Below are 8,034 nucleotides of genomic sequence, written 5' to 3'. Positions count from 1 at the left end.
CGAAAGCGCGGCCCAGCCGCTCTGCACGTGTTCACTTGGATCGCCTTTTCATAACGCTCTCATCACCGTAAAGGATAGAGGCTCTTCGTCGTCCCCTAAAGTATCACCAGTTTGTTCTGGGCTGCCTCCGAGGTAAAATGTTCCGAAACAATAACACCCTAAGTTTAAATAATGTAACCCCCTAGGTTGCTTGGGGCCTGGGGGTGGGCGGATCTCAGACGCCCTGGCGGCTCATTCACTCACCTCCGCGTGGGGAGCTCTGCCCAGACGCTTCCAGCGGCTGGAGTCAAAGCCCCGCCCCCCTCCTGGGGTCCCCACCTCCCAGGGGAGCCACACGGTCTGTGTCTCAGTCAGCTCCGAGCTATAATAAAACGCTTCCGACTGGAGGCCTGGACAGCAGACTGTTCGTCACAGCTCTGGAGACTGCAAGTCCGAGGTCAAGGTTAGAGAGCGCCTTCTTGCTGTGACCCCTCATGATGGAGAAAGCCAGCTCTGGTCTCTTCCTCTGTTACAGGCTGCTGTTTCCATCACTTGGCCCATCCTCATGACTTCTGACTTAATCACCTCCCAAGGGCCCCACCTCCAAAGGCCATCACCTTGGGGGTTAGAGCTTTAACATATTAATTTAGGGGGATGCATTCAGTCCACAGCAACCTGGTCGTCGGGTCTAACAAAGAGTGATAGTGTTAAGGAGGGGCTAGTAGTCAGCTCAGCTTAGGGAAGACAAACCCCTGAGCCGGGTTTTGAGAGATGTGTAGGAGTTTGTCAAGGATGAAGTAAGTAACAGACCAAGGGAAAGGGGGTCTCGGCCAAGGATTTAGGTGGTAGCAATTTTTCTTAATTGTTCAAAGAGTAGAACAACGGACAAATCCATCCAATAAATCACTCCTCCACAAAGCATGTGACTCACTCAGATGCATGTCCCTCAGTGAACAGCACTGAGAAGTGAGTCCCTATAGAATCTCCAGCGTGCTCATTCCGCTGTAATGGACCCTAAGAGATCTCCAGACGGATGGACAAGTGTTGAGTTACTTTTAGAATGTCAACAATAAGAGGTATTTAGATCTCAGCGATTTTGGAGGGCAGGGAGATTTAAAAGCCTCAAGGCCACCTCAAAATGTATACATGATGTGTCTGGAGTGGTAATTAAATACGGGTGTGAAAGGGGACACTGGAAAGGCAGGCCAGTCCCACGGGGACCCCAGCATCCAGAGATGATGGGGGGTGGGGGGGGGGGAGAGCAGCCAGAGAGAAAGCATGTTGCTTTTCCTTTTCTTTTTAAAGTTTGTATTCACTTTTGAGAGAGAAAGACAGAGAGAATGCGAGCTGTCAGCACGGAGCCCAAGGTGGGGCTCAAACTCATGAACCATGAGATGACGACCTGAGCCGAAGACAGTCGCTTAACCGACTGAGCCACCCAGATGTCCGTCTCTTTCAATTTGTATAAGGACCCTAGTCAGATGGGATTGAAGCCCAACTCTACTGACCTCGTTTCACTTCACTTATCTCTTTCAAGACCTTATCTCCAAATATAGCCACGCTTGGAGGTCCGGGGGGTTAAAACGTCAACGTACGACTTTGAGAAGACACTGCTATAGCCCCCACGATACATTGCAGGGGGCACATTGCAGGGGGCAGTGCTGACACATACTCATTCGCTCAACAAAAACGTCTCTTTGCTTCCACTGGGCTAACTTGCCAACGGCGGATTTACATAGACTAAATATCCACAGGCACTTCAAGGGCAAAAAAAAGATCCATGAATCGGGCTGGGCTGGGCTGGGCACTGGAGCGTGTCAGAGTGCTACGTTCGGGAGGAGGCGCCCGGAGCCCCTCTGTGCACAGCTCCGTCCTGGGGAAGTGCCTGCCTGGTGTCCTACGTGCTGCTCATCCCCTGCACTTCACCCTGACCGTCTGCACGGGACAACCCCGCCCTGCGGACAAATGCCCAAACAGAGCAGATGCGGGCGGGCTCACGGTCTCCCCCACCGCACACCAATCAACCTGTGCCGCGGTGTCACCGCCGGCAAATGGAGACAGAGCCTCCGGTTTGCTCGCCGTCCACGCTTCCTTCCTTCGCCGTCCGTGCAACACTCCCACCGCAGAAGCCTCCCGGAAGGGACCGCAGCCACGAAGAGCGAGAGGCACCGAGAGACAAGGCGGACGGCACAGCCTGTCTTTCTGGGCTTCTGTCGAGTTGCGACAGTGAGGTCATACTTGTCCAAGCCACGGCTCCCCGGAAGGAAGACGCTGCGTAGACAGAAGAACAAGTAGAGAGCAGGAAGGACCAGCACCGGGAAGAATCAGCTCTTCTCGAGGCCAATTTCAGGCCTGCCGGCAAGTGCTGTCTGCGGGAAGGCCAAGGTGGGCCTGGGTTTCTCCGCCAGCTGCGTGTGGTCACCTCACCCGCGCTCACTCTGCGGGCAGAGTACAAACCCGCATGTCCCACAGCTTCTCGGTTAGGTGTTGTTTGCTCCTGTAGCTGAGAGAGCTTGCGGACTAGCTGTACTTTTGCACAGGTGTGGGAAATGACCCAGCGCAGGGGACGCCTTGTCCGGCTGCACGAGGATGGGGCGGGTCTGCCTCTCCTCGCTCCCAGGTGGTGGTGTTCCCTGGGGCCCATCAGAGGCCCTGGGAGTGCGGGGAAAGCCCTGGTGGTGGCGTCCGGGCCCAGCCACTCGCCCTTCCAGTAACATTGGATGCGTTACGTCACCCGTGTGGTCACAGGTGTGGTTCGCCTGTAGAGCCAGCTGATACGCACCAGACGCCGGCCCAGTGCCAGGCAGGCGCCGGGCGTGCTCCGGGGCGGAGTCATTTCTCTGTCCCATTCTCCAGGCGGCCCTCGCCTCCCCACACCCCTGCTGGTGTTATTGTCGCGCGCATGTTCTGCCCATCCGTAGATGCCAAGCCTTTCCTCACATACTCTGCTTGCCCGAGTGTTCTCCATGCTAGAGTCTGAGCTTCGGTCCCCAAGGTCGGGGGCCCCCCGGCTGAGGCCTCCCCAGTCCCTGTTGCTTGGAAGGTGGTAGACACCCTGTCATGCGGGACTAACAGTCAGGGGACCCTGGTCCCACCCGCTCAGAGGAGGTGACTCCTCCCCTCTGGCCTCGGCCTCCTCATCTGAGCATCACTGTCTGGCTCTGAGACATGAGGCTCCCGCCTCCAGAACAGGGCCTGCCTGTCATGCCCCGGAGCCCGTCTGCCCTGCATGTGTGCAGTGACCTCGGCTGGGGGGGTGCTCACCTAAGTGGGGGACCAAGAGCTCATCTGGCCAAGGCACTGACCCAGATCGCCTCCTGCCAGTTCACTGCGCCCACGGGCTCCAAGGGTGTGTGCGGCTGAGGCCTCGTGACCTCGATGAGAACGCAGCCCGGGAGAGGGAGGCGGGCCAGGCAGGCGTGGGCAAGCCTGGCTCTGGGCTGACTCTGTGGGCTTGCGCTTGGCCTACAGGGCGCACGGCCTGCCCAGTGCGCTCTTTTTCCGGTACACGTGGCCATGGACAAGGCTGAGAAGAGGTCCTTCCGGTTGGGGACAGGGGAGAGAAGATGCTGGTGACATCCCCCGTGGCTCCCCGTGTCCTTGGGCGGCACAGGATGTGAGGCTTTCTGCCCGGCGAGTGGGACTTCTCCCCAGAGGCCTTCGTCCCCGTCCCTGAAGCGCGTTGCTGCCATTAAGTGGCCACCAGGGGGAGGCAGACAATTGTGGCGAAGACACAGATACAAAGTGAGATTCAGCTCTGCTCAGTGTCCTGTTCCCACACCTGCCTTGAGCCCCAAGCCCGTGGATGCACGGCGACCACGCCACTCCCCACGTGGCCGATCGAGGGGGGCTTCCGCGTGTGAAAACCCGCAGTGTGTTCGATCCTATTAACCAGGCCTCCTCAGCCTTTGCGTGTTCATAGTGTCGAAGGTTTATGGTTTATGGTTTCAGTGGCTTTTACTCTTTACAGCCCTGGGCCTCCCGGTGGCAGGGAAGGCCTTGACCCGCCTCCGGCCTCAGCGGACATGTGTCATCTTGCAGAGCAAATGTCAGGCATCTCTTAGGACTCAGCTCTGCTTTGGGATGATATTTTTATTTTTATTTTATTTACTTATTTATTTATTTATTTTAAGTTCATTTTTTTGAGAGAGAGAGAAGGGGGAAGGGCAGAGGGAGAGAGAATCCCAAGCAGGCTTCACGCTGTCAGCACAGAGCCCAGTGGGGGGCTTGAACTCACAAACCATGAGATCATGACGTGAGCCCAAACCAAGAATCATATGCTTAACCTACTGAGCTACCCAGGTGCCCCGGGATGAAACAAAATAGGTAAGTCCCTGTAGGACATTTGGGGGCCTGTCTCTACTTCACAAGGTTATCAAGGAAAAGTAGCCTATGTGAGGCAGTTTGCACATCGCCTATTGGATGGTGAGCAATCCAGGATGGCTCCTCCGTTACGATAGAGCTTCTGTCTGAATGTGGATACGGCTGATGCTTTGAGAATCTGTCAGTGCAGAAGTTTACATTATTGATCAAACAGGGTTACACGAAGACCCATTGCTGCCCTAGTCCAGTGAGGACAGATGAACATGGCGTGACTACGCAGATAAAGGTAATATGTTTTAGTAAGTGAGGATTTTTTTTTTTAATATTTATTTCTGAGAGAGAGAGAGAGAGAGAGAGGCAGTGCGAGCAGGGGAGGGTCAGAGAGAGAGGGAGACAAAGAATCCGAAACAGGCTCCAGGTTCTGAGCTAGCCGTCAGCACAGAGCCCGACGCGGGGCTCGAACCCACCAACCGTGAGATCATGACCTGAGCCGAAGTCGGACGCTTAACCGACTGAGCCACCCAGGCGCCCCAGTAAGTGAAGATTTCTACAAGGAGCGAAGAGACGTGGTCATTGGGCCTGTGTGGACGTTAAGGAACGCAAGGATAAGTCATTTATGTCGAAGTCGGCTGTCTCCAAACTGACTGGGGCTTCAGGGCAGACGTTGGCTAAAGGCTTCACTTGAATAGAGTAGCAAGCAGGTCACTGTCCCACGAAGCATGGAGGGACTCTTCTGAGGTCGCCTAGACTCTGGATTCAACATTAAAAATGAGAAGGCAGGTGATTCAGCAGTCTGGAAAATCCTTATCATCGGTGGGGAGTATGTTCCAAACACATGTATATGTGTATGTACACACATATGTATTTCATGTTTTTGGAAGTATATTTACATATCATATACATTCTTTTCTACATATTATATTCTTCATAATAAAATCACATCAATACTTGGTGATTAGAGTTCAAACTGGTGAGCGGCAGGAAGACCAGACTCTCATCCCGTCTCTACCACTCGCTCCTTCTGCCTGGGAGATCTTAATCAGGTCCCCGAATTCCCTTGGGTCGTGACGGTCAGTTCTGTGTCTGGAAAGTGAGACAGTGTGCTTGAGTCCTCCTCTACGTTTGTTCCCACAATTCTCAAGTTTCCCAACAGCATCACTGCCTTGAGCTATTTGGAAATTGATCTCATATGTAACCATCAGCCTTAACCTACAGTGCTCACATTATTTACTAGATAAAAAGCACATTCTTTCCGCAGCCCAAGGGGGATCACCTGGCTTCCTATGCCTCTCTCGGGGTGACTGGCCGCTGCCTTGTGAGAACTCTCATTCTTTTGCTGTTGCCGTTTTTAACGTGTCTTCTCAGGCCACACCATAAACACTCTGGTTTTCAACACAATTTACCCCAAGTAAATTCCTGGGGGAAGAACAAAAGAGTGAGACAAAAGTAACAAAATTTTAGTTCTTTATAATAAGCAGATGCAATGGCAAATGAATACTTCCATTAATTATTTGGTATCATAGTACCATAGTATCATAGTACCATAGTACCATAGTACCAGGTAGTGTTAACTGATTCCATTTGTTTAGGTACATTTAGACTTTGCACTTACTTGCAGATTATAAGAGTTTACTGGTGCCATTCATACTTGGACTGGTGATCAAGGAAAAGTGCTGGCTTATTTAACTTGTGATGATGATACAATATGGAGACATCCTCACATAATATTGTTTAAACAAAATAACCTATGTACCTATATTTAACATTTTTTAAATTCGGTAAAATTTAAAGATACAATCCCCCACACATAGAGAACATGATGATATAGTACTCACTGTAAGCCCAATCTAGAATGACACAGTTCAGTGTTGCCATATTTCTTCCGACTTTATTATCCCAAACACTGATAATTCCTTGGTGGTCTTTCCAAATCGTAACTTCCATATCACTTATTAAATATTTGTTGAGTATACCATTTACTTTTAAAAGGGATTTGTTGGCTTCAGGCTATAAAAACATGACTGCTTTAGAAAAGCTTCAGCTTTTAATCATCTGATAATGCAATTGATCGAATCACAAAACGTCTGGCCTCAGATTTCTATCTACTGAATAGACAAACTGCTCAGTGTCTAATATGAGCTGACAATTGTCGTCGAGTCTCAGGATAGAAAAGTCCAGCAAGGAATCCAATGCCAGACATATATGCAATCTTAATTTTCTAGTAGCCACATTTTAAAACAACAGGCAAAATTTTAATAGATTTTCTTGAACACAATATGTCCGATGTGTATATGTAATCGATATAGGTACCGGTGAACTGCATTTTTAAAAAACTAATTATAAGCAATCTGATATGCATTCGACACTTACAGCACATCTCACACATTCTGGGGCTCTGGGGCACAGGGGACTAGAGTCAGCACACAGGCAAGGGCGGGTGTGATTCCCNCTTGCATTGCTTTCTGCAATTAAGGAGTTGGTGGGAAGAGGAAGCCCGAGAGCAGGCTCAAATTAATGAGGGACAGAACACTCCTGGTCCCCTGGAGGATAAATTGATGGGCGAGAGAGACAATTTCGAGCCTTGAGAGAACAGGCTCAATTTTCCGGCCAGGGTTTACAGCAGGTGCGCCAGGTATTTCTTAGGCCTTGGCGCCGTGTTGTACCTACTGGCCACGCTCAGCCTTCTTTTACAAAAAACTTTACAAGGACCCAATGAACCCTATCCTGATTTTCTTGCTAGATTGCGGGTGGCTGTTGAGCGGGATGTTGGACGTGATGAAATCTCGGAGATACTTTTGCAGACACTTGCTTTTGAAAATGCAAACCCGGAATGTAAACGTGTTTTGGGCCCTTTAAAAGGGCAGGAGCTTCTATAGCTGAATATATTAGAGCTTGTTCAGGAGTGGGGGGAACTGAACATAATGCTGCTGTTTTTGCTACTGCTTTGGCTCAGGCTATGGAGCCCTCTAAGGGCAGCAATTGTTACCATTGTGGGAAGCCTGGACATATGAAGAAGGACTGCAGAAAACTGAGGGCAAAACAAGGAGGTACAAAACGAACTAAGCCCCCTGGGCTTTGCCGCCGGTGTGGCAAGGGGCTTCATTGGACCAATGAATGTCGTTCTAAAACTGATAAATACGGCAATCCTATTGGCAACCCACATTGGGGAAACTACTTAGCGGGCCTCAGTCCCCGGGGCCCAAGAACAATGCCGGGGACTCAATTGGCTGCGCCTCCCACTCCTCAAGGAACCCCTTTGTTTTCCAACAACCCTTAGAGACGACTGCAACATCAGGAACAGCTAAACCTTTAATGGTGTCAGATTTACGCTCAGCAACTTCAGGGAGCGCGGCTGCTGATTTGCCTCTCGCTGAAAATGTTCTTTTGTCTCAGGGAGGTGGCATTTGTAACNGGTGAACCTGAAGTACAGGTGTGCACCGATGAAACTGCATTCTTCCCACCACCCGCGTGTGGAGGAATTAAGCATTTGCATCATCATAATAATCAGTATAACATAAGTAATGTTACTGTTGCAGTGGAGGGTCTCCCCTGTGCATCGGAGGACATCCCTTTTGCCTCTCTACAAGGAAGCATAATCATCACTCCTATAATACCTGGGGAGTAACATATAAGAATTATCATCCTGCTGGGGCGCCTGGGTGGCTTAGTCGGTTAAGCGTCCGACTTTCGCTTAGGTCATGATCTCGCGGTTCGTGGGTTCGAGCCCCGCGT

The sequence above is a fragment of the Crocuta crocuta genome, unplaced genomic scaffold (genome assembly GCF_008692635.1).
Source record: "Crocuta crocuta isolate KB4526 unplaced genomic scaffold, BGI_CrCroc_1.0 scaffold1318, whole genome shotgun sequence".
NCBI lineage: Eukaryota > Metazoa > Chordata > Mammalia > Carnivora > Hyaenidae > Crocuta > Crocuta crocuta.
The sequence above is the reverse complement of the archived record's forward strand: the minus strand, read 5'-3'. Positions refer to the sequence as shown.